The 17,756-nt window shown below is 48.2% G+C and overlaps 1 long non-coding RNA gene across 2 annotated transcripts; it reads right to left on the bottom strand.

The window, feature by feature from the left end:
• Positions 1–208: 208 nt before the first annotated feature.
• Positions 209–17,352, bottom strand: LOC135912974 (uncharacterized). 2 transcript variants are annotated; one of them, XR_010567847.1, is made up of 3 exons: positions 17,285–17,352; positions 6,902–7,041; positions 209–702 (listed from the first exon to the last, which is right to left on the bottom strand). It is a non-coding gene; the product is annotated as an uncharacterized lncRNA (long non-coding RNA). The 2 variants fall into 2 exon arrangements; XR_010567848.1 differs by lacking the exon at positions 17,285–17,352 and adding an exon at positions 16,069–16,192.
• Between the last annotated feature and the right edge of the window lie 404 nt (positions 17,353–17,756).

Raw genomic sequence — 17,756 nt, 5'->3', positions numbered from 1 at the left:
AATCTATTGTAGAAAACTCTATGGTTTATGCTGCCTTGTTAGGCAGCGCTATCTTTGGAATCGGCCCACGTGAACAGCAAGGCAAGAAATCAGGGTTAGCTTCCAAAGACTGCCAAGCACATTAATGCACTTCCGGGTAGGAAACCCTAGACGGCTCCCATACATTCATTTCCACGCATGCCAAATAACAGGTTCAACAGAAACTTCGTAAAGGCGAAAAGCTTGGTGCAACATTTTTAATTTTCGTAGCTGGCACGGTTCTTCTCTAAGTTCCTGCTGAATGTTGCGTCACGCACCGCCGTCGACAATGGTAACGTTCTTATACATTACAAGTCATACGGGCTGTACCATCAGTTCGATTTCTTGTTCATCTACGGAAAGGTTATACTATCCAGTAATTTTCTCAGGTCCTCGTCGTTACGCACTGCTTGCTGCAGATGACGCGACTTGATATGGCTCTTGCTGTCGCACTCAGCCATGTGTCCTGCTTTCTTGATGAAATCAGCCGTTAAATGTTGTAAAACCGCCGCCATATAGACTGGCGCACACGGTCCGATGCGGTGGGCGCTGAATCCATGTCGCATTCGGTGGCGGATGCTGCTAACTGGGAATAGTAGGCCGGCTCTTAATGTTCGGGACACTCCTACCCGTCCGCTCGACGTCTTCTTTCCTTGAACAGGGCCAGTCATCTCTTGATTTCAGCTGGGTACAAAGTGAATGATCTTAAATGATCGGAAAGCAGCAGAGCTGTCAGAGAAGGCATGCAGCGTACACGGGCTCCATTAAACTTGTCATGCATTCGTTACTCGCTGATGACCGACATGAACTTATTAAAGCACAAGTTGACGCTATCCTTTGTTAACATCCGTGCTTGGCATGCCGGAAATGTGGTGCCAGAAGAAAGCTTGCAAGTAACGAGTAACGACGGTCGTTGTGATCAGCCTAAGCCTTTTCGCTTGCAAAGTCTGGTACAGTCTATGTATTTCGGTTTCGGAAGAGAAAGACTGTATATATTGATTCAGAAGGACGTTAAAACTATAGTTCGATCAGATGTCCGCCGTTGGCATTTGGATGGTTTGAAACTCCTAATTGCTGAGAAAGTGGAAGCCAAGAAGAAGTGTCTCGCTGAACAGGCACGTATAAACGTCATACCGACAAACACGGAGGTATACTTGTGCGCAATGTAATCATGCACATCCAACGTACATGGAATCTATGTTCACTTCACATGGACGACTCGTGCAACCGATACATAAGGATGTGCGCCAACGTAAACGTGAACCTCAAATAACTTAAGCACAAACATAGACAGGACAAAGCTGTGATTCACATAGATCCTAGTGTAAACATTAGACCTGCTTCTTTGTTGTTGTTGTTGTTGTTGTTGTTGTTGTTGTTGTTGTTGTTGTTGTTGTTGTTGTTCCTGACCTTGAACGGATATGGTCTGTTTTTGTTCTATGGTATGATGCCATACCTTACACAAGCCTAATGACATCTACTGTTCCAAGTTGGGCATAAAGGGCCAGAAACATACAAACCACCAAGTGGGGGGACGAGACCAAAAAAAAGCTATCGCTTTAAACCAAAAACGTTTCATTTTGACGACTGTTGCTCAGGCACAACAGTGGGCTGAATATTATCTTCTCGATTTTCCACCTGTTGTACCAGCCACTGGATTACGAGCCTTCTTTCGAACAACAAACAAGAAAAGCTGAAAACCGCAATTAGAAACGCGCAGTAATGGAATACCTTAGTATTTTCCCACGCGCCTGTGGTAATGTTGCAAGGAAACAATTGAAACAAGGACAGTTACTTTCAGGTTGTGTCCTTTATGGGTCCTCTCAAGTTCTACAACTACGCTTCAGCGGTGCTGTCGGTATGATCTATGAAAGTTCCCACCGACAGTCGACAGTTGCGGTCACCGTCAGTTGCACTTCGCTCCTCGGAAAGGCAGGACATGCATGTGTTGAGTGAGTACCTGAACAACACTTCGCAATGGGGTGAACGTGGTTTAAAGGGCAACTCCGGCGATATTTTTTACCATGTCAAGGTAATGGAATTGTTGCGTTCCCGAGGCCCACTTGTCACGGGTCTGATAGTATAATTGTTCCGCAAATATGAAAATAACTTTAAAAAAGCAAATCGCGGCCACGGCGGCCGCATTCCGATGGGGGTGAAATGTGAAAACACCCGTGTACTTTGTTTTAGGTGCACGTTAATGAACCCCAGATGGTCCAAATTTTCGGAGACCCCCACTACGGCGTGTCTCATAATCAGATCATGGTTTTGGCATGTAAAACCCGATAACTTATTTTTTAAAAGCAAAAACTTGCTATAATGAGAGTGAAACCCCACCGAGCAACCATCCGAACCATTTCGCGTGCCCTAACGAGCGGTACACCAGCGGGGAAAGCGCGCAAAGCATGCTGGTCTCGTCCAATGGGATAACGAAGGTGGCAAAAAGCAGACGCTCAGTTAATTCATGACCGCGCCGGATCTTCGCGCGACAATGTGAGCCGCACCAGCTCTCAAAATTTGTTAAACAGTGATAGCCACAATTCAGCCGAATTAAATAGCCACGAATAGCCGTCCGCATTCGACCCGCTACCACAAGAGCCAGTGCACATGCGCAACATATTGCGCTGCAAGATAAAGACCACGTGCTGCTTGCTATTGTAGGTATTTCACACCTTCTGAAGTGTTTCGCATATTCACTATACAATGTTGAATATCACACATCATTTCTGCGGGATCCCGGAAGCTTTATTCGGGACAAGGACGAATTTTTACTCAACTGCGAAGCTTTGTTTCTGGGAAACCCGTACGAGTTTCTTTTGCAGCTTTGTGCTACATACGGCGAATTACATTTTTTATTTGACTATAAAATGTCGTGAAGCGCTTCTTCCAACATCTATATCCTGGGAAAACGCAGCTGACAGTCCAAAGAACCGGCCAGTGCATTTGTTTACTTCAGGAGCATGCTCGAGAGCATGGGAGCTTGCTCTGCTCTCCCAGCATACTCCCAGCATGCTCTGCGTCGTATTTTACGTCATAACACAATGTGTAGTAACTCTATTGAAGCAACAAGTATAGAGCGACAATTCCACTGAAGCACTCTCATCAGCCCTCAGATGGCGAGAGCACCACAGTGGCAATTGCTCTCTCCAACATAATATATGTTAACTCGGCGACATTAGGGGGTCTTTCTTAGGTTTAGAACGCGGGCGAGAATTTGTGGTAGCATTCATGGGAGAGCCGCGAGGTTTGGGGGCCCGCGACTAAACACCCGCGCTCGATGCATCATTCGACTCCAAGTTACTGGGACCAGCTAAATTTGATCCCTTCTTAGGGAAAGAAAACTTAACATTTTCCTTACTCCCCTTTGGCAATGTGGACATATTCAGCTCAGGTACTGCGTTAGGTTTTGTCATTGCAAGAGGCACAGAAGTGGCCTGCAGTAGTTGCATCAATTGTGCGCAAACATTTGCCATATACAATCAGTCACACTTTCAACGAGCCGTTCCATGACCTTAGCCATCCTACAGCAGATGTAATCCCTTCTGAAATGGTTGAATCCATGGCACCAGACTGCCGCGCTACACCATCGTAACCATGTGATCGTCATTTTACGCGACAGTAACCTCTCTACAGGAGCAACGCCTCTTATCTGTTACCTCAAGAATTTGAACTTCCTGTGCTCGAAAAGGACAGTCGGAATAGTTAGCTTGATGGTACCCTCCACATAGCTTGTTGGTACCCTCCAACACTTCACTGAGTGACACACTCATCATCCGCATGTCCCTCAACACAGATGTAGCAAGGAGGGCTAGACTTGCAGCCACCCGCGCTCTGCCCAGAATGCCGACAACTACGGCATCGTAACGAGCGCGATGCAAGAGGATCTACACGAAAAACCAGTATCCAGATTTTAATACTGAGATATGATGTAAGTACCTGCAAACGTGGAAATCACAGATTCTGAGGTACACGTGCATCATCACACATACGGTTACACCGGCAGATGGCGATAGTGTTTCTGACGGACTCAGTGGAGAGTCCACACCATGCACTATTTCCTTCAGGCAAGCCAGATGAGGCGGAATGAATGCGTTCACCTCGACGGAGACAAACGAGGAACATTTTAGTAGATCTGCCACACATGCCTCGTCTGGCGATCTGCAGACGATGCCTTGCCTCCTCGCCCAAATTGGCGAACGTCTGTGATATGCGGATAGTGATGAGTCACAGCTTTAAAGGGAAGCTGAAACACTTTTCGAAAAAAATTAGTTCTCTGCGGCATTCTACAGTTTTGAGTCCCCTGAACACGAATATCTCGTTCAAAAAGGGCGGAAACAAGCGCAAGCGGCTGTTTTTTCATGAAAACGCGCACCAGCGCCTCAGGGTATCGCGCGAACGCCGCTGTTGCCCGTGATTGGTCGGAGCCGCTGTGACGTCAGTGGCGGCAGTCTCCGGTCGGCGCCGCCGTTTGAGAGCGTAGCACGCTGTTCTGTTCTGGCTGCATAGCTGAGTTGTAAGCATTATGGAATGTTCTCGCTGTCTCGGACAGCTTGTATTTTCACCGTGCATGTTCGAACCGACAGCCGATACGGAAAACGATGGCGGCAACGGCGGCAACGACGATGTTGAGTGTGCCAAAAGCGAGAGCGATGTGTACACCTTCTCGCGCGCTGGAAGTCTTAGCTGTTACGTATGCTTTTTTTTTTTCATGTAGCTGCACCAAGGTAAATGTACCTGGTAGCGAAGCTTCCATAGGAGCCCATACGTTCAAAACATGGCGGTCCATCGCCGGTTCATGGGGCTTAGCGCCATCTGTATGTGGTGGGAACACTTCCGGCGGAAGAAAAAATAACGTGACGCCATGTCCGTTAAAAGCAGAAGTGACGTCATTTTGTTTTCGACGGCGCGAAATTTGTTTTGTTGTTCTTCCTTTGGAGCTATATATTCAAATGCCCCGCCATTCGACTTGATGGGCGTTTCGAGCTTTCAGCGTGGAACGCGATGCAGGAAAAGGCCAGCCGTACGGTTGTCGAAATCGCATCCCTGCGCAGAACATACTTTCTTTGGTAGCCGACGAAAGCTTTAGGTGTAGAGTGCTGATCCTATTGTCGGATGCCAAGTCCGTCGGCCAGCGCAGTCGCACGAAAACAACTACACAATTATCTGGCGGTCGTAACTCACTACTTTTGACTGAACAGATTAAGAAGCAATGAAGCTACCCACGTCACCAAATTCAGACAAACTTCGACAAGCAAGAAAGCACAAATTGTGAGGGGGGCGTATTTCAACAGGCGATACGAGTGCGCCTAGCTTTCTGCCCACTTCAAGACGTGCATTGCACTGCGACTGATAGTGGCGTCAACGCCCCCTGTAGCGATGGGCGCTGAAAAGAAATGCATTTATTAATAATAATAAAATTAAACGTATTTATTTAACTCATCACGAATATATAAAATTGACTAGGAATTTTATTTTCGTTGAATGAATCTAAATGTGTCTCGTTTAAATTAAAAAAGGCGTTTTTCTTTCCCGATGTTTGTTCCCTCCAAACATAGTCGCGCTTCGATCGCTGCTCCCATAACCCCCCATGCTGATGTCGGTGACAATCTGTACTGAACCGCTTTTCGCCCGAAGCTTCGCGACCTATTTGAATCGGCCTTGGCTGCACGTTCCAATGACGGGAGAAAAAATGCGCTAAAGTGTCACTGGGAACTTGCTGCTGGAAGAATGCCGAAGCACTAACTTCTCATTAGATTGTAAACACGGGTACAATTCCGCGATGTCAAGCACCTTGCCGCTGCTTGTCTGAAGTCCCGTGGTTTTCTGAGCGTTGATACACGATCGCGAACATAAGTGCCGCGTTTCAAAGCGCGCACATGCAGTGCTGCGAGGTATAGTCATGGAAGTTGCTTATCATACACATCCAGATCGAGATGGTCAGGGGGATTATATGTGCACTATTCAGAATATGGTTCGACGACTTTGCGATTGTGGCTCGATCAAGAATCGGTATGCGCGCTCCATGCTAGAGTTGACATAAAGATATTAGGCAGTTTCAGCACCGCCGTGTGGTAAGCATGATAACTGCAACCGCACGTCGAATGTCACTAGGCAAGCCTATACTCAAATTTATACCTCAGGTGCAACGCTGTGGAAGCTACGCACGAAGTCCGGTTACCAAAATTTATTACTGCGCGCGTTTCCGTCTATGGTTCGCAGCGTGCCAGCGGCATTTGCTCGCGCGAGCATGCACGTGAAGCTGCCGCGACGGGCTGCAATTAAAGAATGCCGAAAAGAAAATTGATTTAAAAGAACGTGTTAGCAGCCGTATAAGTACACGGATTGTTTCTATGGGTAAATTCTTTTTTTTCATTCAGAACTGAGCTTATATATGAAAAGTTTTCTCAAAAATCGGGTCAAGAAACACTGAACTTTTTCTAAGTGCGAACGCAGCCACTGCAAGAAGTATCTCAAGCCTCCACAGCGTTGCACCTGATGTATGAAACGGAGTATAGCAACGCTAGCAACAACGCGTTTCCGCATTTGTCGTAAGGCTATCCGGCTATCGCGGAAATAGTCTGAGCACAGCACAGTTGATTTCGTCGGCACGAACTTATCTCTCCTCACCGCACTGCGCTGCAAGCTTCATGTGCTTCGGGAACCTGTGAAACACCACATCGTCTCGCCCGCGTGTGTTCGCGCAGCCGATTGCTGCACAGAACGAGGGCATGTTGGGCGCCCTTGGTTGTAGGCACTCACGCAGCACAGAAGGAAAGAACAGTCTACGAAAATCGCAAAACAAACGTGAGCGGCGGCGGCGGCAAATCTCTCGTAGCGTCGTTCAGTAAAGCGCAGGACGGAAGGAGCACATGCCAGCGCATACCTGCACGCCGGTCCGGCAGCTCGGTCCCCGCCAGTGACGTCACTCTCGCCGGTTCTCTCCTCTGGTAACCTCCTCACCCGGCGCTCCGGGAAGCGATGGGGGCGTGTCCGCGGGGGTGATTTAGAAAGCGATTTCCGCCCCTTATATTAACAAAACGAAGAAAAAAATTTCGGAACCGTAAATTATTAGGTCTGTTCTTCCCAATCCCAGCAATTCATGGAAATTGAAAACCACTTCAGCTTCCCTTTAAGACCCCTCTGAATTGCTTGCGGGTTGTTGATTAGAATGGAGCCGTCATTAAAAGGTACCGACGCCACCGGAGTGCTGCTCACTCCACTACGAAAGAAGGTTTCATTTGATCAGGAGGGACAGAAGCTGACAAGGGGCAGCACCCCTGACCAGGCGAGCTCTTCGTCAGCTCTTCGACCTCAGTCAAAACAGTACAGCCTACTGCAGCTTATTGCCAAAAATCAAGCTTAAACCATCCAACACCTAGCCGAGCACCCGACAGCGCTCCCCTACACAAGACCTATACCAGCCGAGATACCACGTATCTTAGCAAACCACGCTGCTTGGTGGTGATGATGATGATGATGGCCTTTGTGTATTTGGCGCATACCCATTCACGGGGATTGGCCAAGAGTCGGGGCAGACTTTACATATGTGGTCACGTAATAAGTTTATAACTCTGTAATGTTGACGCATAAATAAACGCAAGGAAAGCTCAAGACGATTCAGTAGACAGTCATTCAATCAAAAAGAAAAAAAGGTATACAATATAGACGAGGCAGTGAAGGAGGAATGAAATGAATAATACGGTCAACAATGAAATCTGTTTGATTCAATCATGAATTTTTCTAATGCGATGCATACATTCCTTTGTGAGTGCCCAAGCACAGGCGCTCCGAAAGACAGCAGCACCGGAGTGTTCAATGGCAGGCCCAGCTGTCGCACTGTAATTTCCAATGTAATTTTTCTCAGGGAGGAGAAACACCAGCATTCCAGTAAGTAGTGTTCAATCGTTTCTAATGAGTTGGAAAAGTGACACAAAGGGGAAATTGCCAGACCACATCGGTGCATGTACAAATTTAGGGGTGCGACTCGACAATGCAGTCTCATTAATGTCACTTCCGTCTGTCCGGTTTTGCAAAATTTCCTGCTCCAAGGGAATTGTAAGTGGTGTAGTTCCGAGGATGGTGTTAGATTTGCTATCGATGTTAAAAGGATGTATATTCTAAACCTGACAGACATGATGTTGTTGGAAGAAGGGTAGGCACAGGGCCGCTGATAGAAGAAGGCTTGGCCAAGCTGTCTGCCGCTTCATTCATTAATATGCCTTTGTGCCCAGGTACCCATATTAATCGTATACTCCGCAAATGAGTTGGCGCCAGTAAGTAGAAAGTTTTTAATATATGCGACTCGCCGGAAGCAGTGAGTGGGGTGCACAGCGATAAAGAGTTGGTGATTATTACCGCGGTTGTCCTGGAAGCTTGTAGCTTACGCAAAGCAAGGACAACAGCTAGGAATTCCGTTATGAATACTGAAGTGAAGTCAGGAAGCCAAAAAGAAAAAGACCACTCCAATGATGAAAAAATTTCAACTCCGGCTTTTTCCTCACTCTGCGAACCATCTGTTGCTATAATCACGTTTCTATGGAGCTGATTCAAGTGATTCTCGAGTAAGCCGTTAATAATATGCGAGGGAAGCTGCTTTGCATTGTTTGGGTATATGTCATCATAAGTAATAATCGATTAATTTGAGTAACTGTTTACCGTGATTACATCATTTACATGTACGTTAGTGTTATAATCACTTGTGGCGTGTGAAACCGAGGCCGTGTGACTCCAAAAAATTGGGCTCGTTGATTGATATAGATTGATTGCGACCTTCTTGGTGGCGATTCATAGAGCCTTATGAATGTTCGAACGGTGAGTATTTTAAATCTCAATTCAAGGGAAGGTATTCGTGATTCCTTGTAGAGCACAGCGTTTGCTACAAACTTTGGTAGCCCCGGACATAAGCAAAAGGCTTCCCGTCCCAGCAAAACTAGTGGACGTAGCTTGTAAGCTGAGGTGCCGGCGAATAACAAACACCCGAACTCTAGTATAGGTCGGATATACATGGCGTTAAATCATTATGACTGTCTCTGCGCATGTCCCAGCGATTATTGCTCATCCTTCATCCGATTATTGCTCAGCTTTTGAGGTGATATGTTCAATATGACGACGCCAGGTAAGATTTCCGTCATAAATAATTCCAACGTACTTGACTTTTTCCACCTGTGAAATAGTGGAATGGCGCTATGAAAGGGATATAACAAATGGGTTTTGTAGAGGAAAAACTAGAACGGCACTCTTACTTACATTAAGGGACAAGCGAAGACTGTCCAGCTATGCTTCTAGCTCGCATAAGTATTCCTGTAAGCACTCGTAATGGAATATCACTTCCCGACGCAAAAAACGCTATATCATCAGCGCAAACGTACGTGCTTACATTCTGATGATATGGAATAAAGCTGAGTAGGATGTTAAACAACAACGGGGATAAAACTGTGCCATGAGGAACCCCGCGCGTTTTTCTTATTTTTTCCGATGATTTTAAACTTTGTGCACAGTAAAACTCCCTGCCCTGCAAGAACTCAGTAATTCATGTTACGAAGTATTCACGTAATCCAACATCCTGCATCCTCTGTATTAATATAAGGCATTCCACACTATCGTGTACTTTAGAAATGTATAGCTGCATATTGTGTTTGGTAACGAGCCAACTGAATTCGGCTCCCTAGGTCGACGTGTGCGCACCGACTTGACATGCCTGGTCTAAATCCAATTTGGCAAGGGCTCAATAATTATCTTGTGGTCACAAACCCAACCATACGTGCGTTTAATAATATTTCCATTTATTTTACAAAAATTTATGTTAGATGAATAGGCCAAATATTGTCTAGAACATACCCTTTGGTTTGGCCTTTCAGCAGTGGAATCATCTTCGCGATTCTTCTTCATCTTCCCGCCACACAGGAGAGATTCATGCGTATTATACTGAGTAATTTACAGCATATAACAAGCCGTCCCGAGTGACTTGAAAGAGAAGTTTAATCATATTGGCAGTGACTCCATCGGGACCTGGAGCTGCAGCTGGTAAACAGGAAACAGCTTGGGACAATTCTGACATAGAAACTCTTCGAAATCTTCTGAAGTACCCTGTCCCTGAGGAGAGAAGTGAAGAGAGGTGGCGAATCGGATCTCTAACCCTCTCATAATTACATTTAGAGAGTCAGCTTCTTCATTGGTGGTTAAAACTACTGAGTCCAACTTCAAGGTTCGTGGAATCATTTTCGGGGATCTTAAAACCGAAATAATGCATGCTTCTAATTTAATTTTGAAAGAAATTCGAAATGTCGGACATTGTAATCATCTTTTCCCTTTGATGCCGTTCTTTTATATGTTCCAGCAATGAATATATAGTTGCTCCAGTTTTTCGGAGACTGGTTATGCATGAGTTGTTTCCATGCAACCTTACGTCGCTTGTAGTCCCGCGAGCAATCGTCATTCCACCAATTTGCAGAAGCAGGGTCCTTGCGTGCCTTTAACTGGAACTCTGAAATTTTGCGCTAAGTATCTATGATTGAGCAAATATCCTCAGCGTTCAACGGAGAAGTTTAGATTGATTTGAAAGTGGTCTGCAAGCATATTTTTAAATGTACGGTAATCCACAAAAGAGTGGATTCGAGCCTCCACGGTGGACTGCGGACCTACCACTGCAAACACAACTGGAAAATGATCGCTGGTTGCCTCAACATTCTCCGTTTCCCATGCGGATGTGGAAAGACCTGGACCCGGTTGTTGAGCGGGATGGCTCCTCCATGCAAAGGCACTAGAGCCACAGGAATACCGCACTGCCCACTATGAAAAAAAGCTTCAAGAGGGATTTGATCAGGTGGTAGGAAGGCCGACCACGGCGGAGATCGCCCCGGACCGTCCCCTGGAGAATTTTTCGACATCTGTGCCACTATCTCCGTATCAGACAATATAAATTTATCTCAAAACCACGACCTACTGTAAAGGGGCGACCTGCGCGTGCGGCGCTGCGCCAGCGCCGCTGATTTGCTTTTGCTTGTTTGGCTTTTTTTAGTTTACCAAACCGCCGCCGCAAATAGTGGCGCTAGTGCTCACCCTCACCTAAAGCCCCTCAATTTTTCATAAGTAGCGCCATTCTTAGATCTTTCCGACACCCCGCTCACCCAGGCGCGTCCTCGTCCACGCCTCCAGCCGCCCCAGCCTCCTCCGCTCCCCCATTGGCCAATCTATGTCACGTGGAAGCAGGCGCCGCGCTTTTGTATATCTTTTCTTTTCAGCGCGGAGCAGGCGCCGCACTTTTGTATATTTTGTTCTTTCCAGGGCGCGCCGACCTCCATTGTTGGGCCTGCGCGACGAAAGTACGGCAGGCAGACTGACGGAGTACGTTAGCGTAATAGAATGTGTAGGGCCGAGAACTTAATTGCGATGCCATGCTGCTGCGCCTTCGGTTGCCGTAACAGACACAGCGAGAGCAAAAAGCTTTTTGCTTTGCCGTCCGGCGGGCGCAACGCAAAAAAGAAGTGTGGATTCGCAGGATCGGGTGGGCTGACTTCGAGGAAGTGGCAAAGAACGCACGGCTTAGTGATGTAAGGGCCACGGCTACTCACAACCTCTTATTTCGAGGCTAGTTAACGCCTTCCGCTTCGAAAAAGTGTGTGTTTATGCTCTGCGTGGTTTTTAGCGCGCTGTTTGACTCTTTTTTTCGAATGTGCTCTCTTTGTTTCGTGTAGTTTCGTATTGCGGTGAAATGCACGCATCTGCACCTGGCCTGTGACATAAAAGCGACCTTATTCAGGGTGTGTTTTGAGCTCCACCAGAAGTTAGCATATTTTTGACGCTTTCGCAAGGCTCAATATGACTTACGATGCAGTTTTTTCGAATGTACGCCCACATGTATTGATTTGTTTGTGGTGATTAACGTTTTCAACGTTCCGAAGCGACTAAGGCTAGGATGCAGGTCGTAGTGGATGGCTCCGGATAATTTTATCTAGCTCGCCTGGGGTTGTTTAACGTGCACTTTGATCGTAGAGTCGTACGTGGGCCGGTAAATTCCTCGTTGGCGTTTCATAATACTCGCGCAGGCGCGCTAGCGCTGCTTTAGAAGTTGGCGCCTCGGCGCGATTGTATTTCTTCAATAAATTTTATTTACTAGTTGTAACACCTTGTCATTATTTCGTATTATTGACGGCGCCTCGAGGCCACCAAACGGCAACAGGAACACCAAAGCTATAGAACCAGGGCTGGATGGGGCTCGCCGAAGCCTGTGCATGCGAAGAGGGTATAAAGGCTCAACCAGACGTACGCGTTCCAATGCGCCCGCACGCGCCGCACCACGCCTGGGCGCGTACGGCGTCAGGCGCGGAGGCTGTTTCGCGTGTCGGCGCGCGGCGGCGTCGAGACCTACAACCGCTAGGTTTTTTGCGCCCGCGCCGGAAGCTGCCGCTCGCGTCAGTAGCATGACGCACCTCACATGACCACGGCAAGCCAACGTCACTTCCGGAACGATTCTTCGCGCGACGTTCAGGCAAGCCCGGGTAGGGTGGCTAGAATGGGAGGTGTCAGCATCGGCAGGGCTGCGCCGCGTATGGCGGTGTGGCATTTTTTCATGACAGCGACAGGTGGCGCGCTCGTCGTCTCCGAGATGCCCACCGTGATGTGTTTGAGCAATCTCTCCGGCTCCAAGCACGCGTCGTGAAGTCTGTACATAATTTAGTACATAGTACGTTAGGCCAGCTGAAGGGATAAAGCCGCCTAGCCTTTAAAATGATTTTCCGATGCGCGTTTTCCGCCCCAACAAGCCGCGGAGCGAGAAAGCACTTCACAGCGGAACCAAATAACCGCAGCGAACCATCTCGGAGCCGACAGCAGCACCGCCGCATCGTCCTGAAAAAATGCTGCCTCTCCGGCGCTCCGATGCCGACACCTCCCCCTCTAGCCACCACAGCCCGGGCTAAAGCCCCTGCATCTACGCGCCACCGCCAGCGGCGGTTGCGCGTAGATGCAGGGGCTTTAGCCCGGGCAAGCTGCTTCAGTACCTGGTGATGCTATGCCGATGCTGCTGCATTTTTCGCCGGGCTCACAATACTCATATTAGGTCGCAGTTGAGCTGAATGACCCACAAGGAGTCGTAAAATATGTTTCTGAAATATAAAAACAAATTTTAAGCTAAAATTATTGTGTTTTCTTGCAATATGTAACACATTCCTAAACGTGGCCGTTAAGCGAAGGCTGGACTGCCTTGAACATGGCAAGCTAGCAACACTGCGCCGCCGCGACGAGACGCGCGGCTACTCGCGGCAACTCATGCATCGTTTGGGTGCGCGCCCTCTTCCCCCGTCGGGCGCGACGCGACGTCGAGTCAGCGCGGCGTGTGCGGACGCATTGGAACGCGTACGTCTGGTTGAGCCTTAAGATCGCGGACAGCCAATTTGGTCTGCGAACACTCCCTGCGATGCCTGCATTATTGTAATGTCACGTGCTCTTCAGAGGCCTCCGTTAGCCATTACTTGTGCCCTCCTGGAGCAGTACTTGTAAAAAAAAGACAATATATCGTCACGATTACCAAAGCACACCGCAATGAAAAAAAACTGCCCTGTTGCCAGGCATTGCTGACCGCACACAGCCATTCCGGCTGTGTGCTGTCAGCAATCTCTCACGCGCCGGCCGAATAAAAGTATCCTGCAGGTACGTAAATGAACCCACGAAACCACGTACACATACTTTCACGCTGTCAACACCTGAAACTTTGGTAATTACGCGCGTTTGTGAATACACCGCGTGCTGGCGTCGTGTTTCAGCAACACGAACTCTCAACGTCGCGCGCTTTACGCCCTAATTACGCCTTGAATAATGGTCCTTTTCTCTATTTCTTCCGCAATTCCGACACGAAATTCTAAAGGCCAGTTACCGACTGACGAAGAAAGATCTCGATTGAAAAAAAAATTGGAGGACGCTTAAGCTTCGCCTTCAAGAGTGGAACGCGATAGCGTTCCCGTCGACCCGCCAATGGGTGTAAGACAATGGGCTACAGGGTAGCCATCACTTACGAGGCGCCCCGCATCATACGCGGTGAGCGTCGAGCAACGCGGCGTTCGGCGCAGCAACGAAACGTGCGCCTGAGCAAGCGGAGCGAACCAAAGAACTCGGTATCCCGGAGGGGGAAATGATGCACGCCAGCCAAACGCCGTGATCGGCACGGGCAGAGAGATAGAGAGATAGTGATCTAAAGAAAGGAAGGACGCTTGATTCTACAGAGGGAGCGAGCCGCGACAGCTCCAATGCGCGCGTGGCGCGCCATCTGTCGGGGCAGCGCCGTACATGGAGAGGAGGGGGTCTTCTGTGTTTGCCGCAAGATGGCTCTCCGTGTGCGGAAAGCGCAGAAGAAATGCAACGAAACGCACTTCGCTACTCGTGTAATTGCGACTTCTGTAAGTTACATGTTCATAATTACCGATATACACCACAGTATAACTTTCCACGGCTCGTTTCGAAGGCAACACCGCATTCACTAGAGGCGCGTTTGTACCTTATGGAAGCATCGAAATCGTGGCTGAGTGGTAGCGTCTCCGTCTCACACTCCGGAGACCCTGGTTCGATTCCCACCCAGCCCATCTTGGAAGTTGCTTTTTATTTATGGAGTGCATGCCGTGATTTATCGCTCACGGTCAACGCCGCAAAACGCTGACGTCGACACCGACGCCGACACCGACACCCGACGCCGACGACACCGGCTTTTCTGCGACACGAGCTCCTTAACGCTCTCGCGTTAAAACTGCTCCGCAAGGCTCGAACGAACTTTTCGGCGGATTTCCTCCCGTAGCGTGTTAGCCGTCGTCTGCTACGGCAGGCCCACCACCGGCGGCGCCACCGTCGAGGCCGCGCCGAGCGGAGGAGGAGGGAAGTGAATGGCGCTACTTTGGGAGATTAAGGGGTTTTACCCTCACTTACCCCAACCCCGTGGCCGGCCGCACGCACAGGCAGCAAGCATTTTCAGCGAGAACACGGAAGGACGCAAACGCACGCGCGCGAAACAATCGATTAGCTGAGTGCTTGGTGATCTGTTGGTGTCGCTAGATCTTGATTACCAGATTCTATTTCAGTGACACTGTGATTCTCAGCCCCGTGGGCGCCGGCTTTCGCGTTTGCGGCTTCTTCATGCACGATGGTTTACTTCATGCATACCGTTGTGAAAGTCAAGCGGCCGAGCATCAAAAGGAATTTCATTTCATGAGTTCCCCGTGACCGATATTAGAAACCAATGGTTGAAACCTGAACAAAAGAAAAATGGGCTGGGGCTTAGCTAAGGTTAAGTTTGGATATCTCGAAGCGAAAAGGTTCGGTGATGCTTATGGTCATGCTTTATGATTTGGCCTATGATTATGCTTACGGTTTAGCTTATGGTTATGCTTGATGATTTAGCCTATGGATATGCTTATGGTTTAGCTTATGCTTTATGATTTAGCCTATGGTTATATATGCTTATGGTTTCACTTATGGATATGCTTTGGTAAGCTTATGGCTATGCTGTACGTGTGCCTTGTGTAGTGATGCAAATTGCTTATGAATGATATATACCATAAGTTATGCAGGATTATTAATCTTCTTTATTCATCGTTGTTGGGCGCATTGTCTTGCGATTTCTGTACAGCCATAAACACAGCTCTCTGTACCGGTAGTATCACTCTCTTCTCCTTCCATGTTGAATGCGCACGCCTGTTCTCTGGCAAGCGGTTATATAGCCGGCCTCCGCGATAAACACGCGCTCGCGGCGGACGTCAAACGACGACGCATAGCGCGCGGCAGTGGCCACCTGCGCCGACTCCGAACACGCTTAAGGAGCCAATTCCGACATACGCCGGCTCGCGCGAAGCGCGGTGTTGACTAGCGTAGCGAAGCTTTTCGTTTCAAAAGCCCAACTCCAGAAAAGTGCTTAAAGTGTAGTGACTATCTGTGTGATGGCACAATAAAGCGCCCTTGGAATTTTTCAAGCTAGACTTTCGTTATCATTTGGTAAAGTGGCGTAAATAAATATGTCAATAACAGCACATTTTTACGATTGTGGCATGCACTGCAATTAAAACTACTCACGTTCTGCCGCGCTCTCAACGGCACGTCACTTCAGTGAACGTGCCGAATGCAGCAAAGGAACGCGTGGGCCCTGAAAAGCGGTACGTAGTGCGTTCATTGCGTCCGGCTCGGGACTAGCGAAACCTACGGGAGAATGAAGTGCGGGCGCGCTCAGACCTCGGCTAGCGCGGAAAGCGCGCACCAGACCTTATTGGCACCACAGCACTAACCAACATTTTAGCAGACAATGAGGGGGAAAAAAGCTCTAAGGGGTTACACTATTTCAATCCTAGCAGCCGCGGGGCCGCGCCTTCAAAGTAGTTTAAAATTTCATTGCACTGCACAGCGAAGATACCAAATATCTGGGGCATGTATCGCATGTATCGACGCGCATTTTCTAGCCGCACCCTGTCAATAATGTGAAATGCCGAGTTTACTGCAGCTCCTCAGTGAATTTTTACCGTTATCACCGTACTCCTTAAGGCAGGGCCGGAGCGTTTCGGGCGTTGCTGTGAGGGTGAGCACTGGCGGCCTCTACCGGCACTCTTGCTCCCTACTCAATGATCACGTGGTATTTCTTCAGCCACGCGCTACCGTAGGAGACCACGGGATGCGCAGGTCGCCCTTTATACAGTAGGTCGTGCTCAAAACACTGCTTTGCACCTACATCATCATCATCATCATCATCAGCCTGGTTACGCCCACTGCAGGGCAAAGGCCTCTCCCATATTTCTCCAACAACCCCGGTCATGTACTAATTGTGGCCATGCCGTCCCTGCAAACTTCTTAATCTCATCCGCCCACCTAACTTTCTGCCGCCCCCTGCTACGCTTCCCTTCCCTTGGGATCCAGTCCGTAACCCTTAATGACCATCGGTTATCTTCCCTCCTCATTACATGTCCTGCCCATGCCCATTTCTTCTTCTTGATTTCAACTAAGATGTCATTAACTCGCGTTTGTTCCCTCACCCAATCTGCTCTTTTCTTATCCCTTAACGTTACGCCTATCATTCTTCTTTCCATAGCTCGTTGTGTCGTCCTTAATTTGAGTAGTACCCTTTTCGTAAGCCTCCAGGTTTCTGCCCCGTAAGTGAGTACTGGTAAGACACAGCTATTATATACTTTCCTCTTGAGGGATAATGGCAACCTGCTGTTCATGATTTGGGAATGCCTGCCAAACGCACCTACAAAACTGGACTAAATCCGCCCGACACTTAGCCAAGACCCCGAGAGCTCACCGTTGCGATCCGTACAAGGGTGGAGTGAACCGAGCAGGGTGAACCGAGCAGAGCACGCGAGATGCTACAACGGTCGTGGATGGATGATGATAATGAAGAAGCCTCAGTTAATAGCACAAACCCACTGTGGGGAATAGGCCACGAATCGGGTGGTAATATGATTCAATAAGTAAAATAAAATAAATTGGTTAATAAAAAAGTAACACACGAAAAGAAAAGGAAACCAAATAACCCAAGATGCAAAATAAAGTCTGGAATACATGAGATAAAGTATTGATCAATACTATTGTGAGTCTTGCGTTCATAGGATTGTAAAAAAAGCAAGAAAAAAGTAAGGTAAATTCTGAATAATAATGGTAAGATTTATACTGTGAATTTGGGTTTTTACTTTTTGAATTTCCTAAGCTGAAGTAAATGGACCCCTGCCTTGGACTGGTGCACGAAACACGTCTTCTACGAAGCTTACCCACTA

This window comes from Dermacentor albipictus, unplaced genomic scaffold, assembly GCF_038994185.2.
Source record: "Dermacentor albipictus isolate Rhodes 1998 colony unplaced genomic scaffold, USDA_Dalb.pri_finalv2 scaffold_13, whole genome shotgun sequence".
NCBI lineage: Eukaryota > Metazoa > Arthropoda > Arachnida > Ixodida > Ixodidae > Dermacentor > Dermacentor albipictus.
This window is presented reverse-complemented; position numbering and strand designations above follow the sequence as displayed.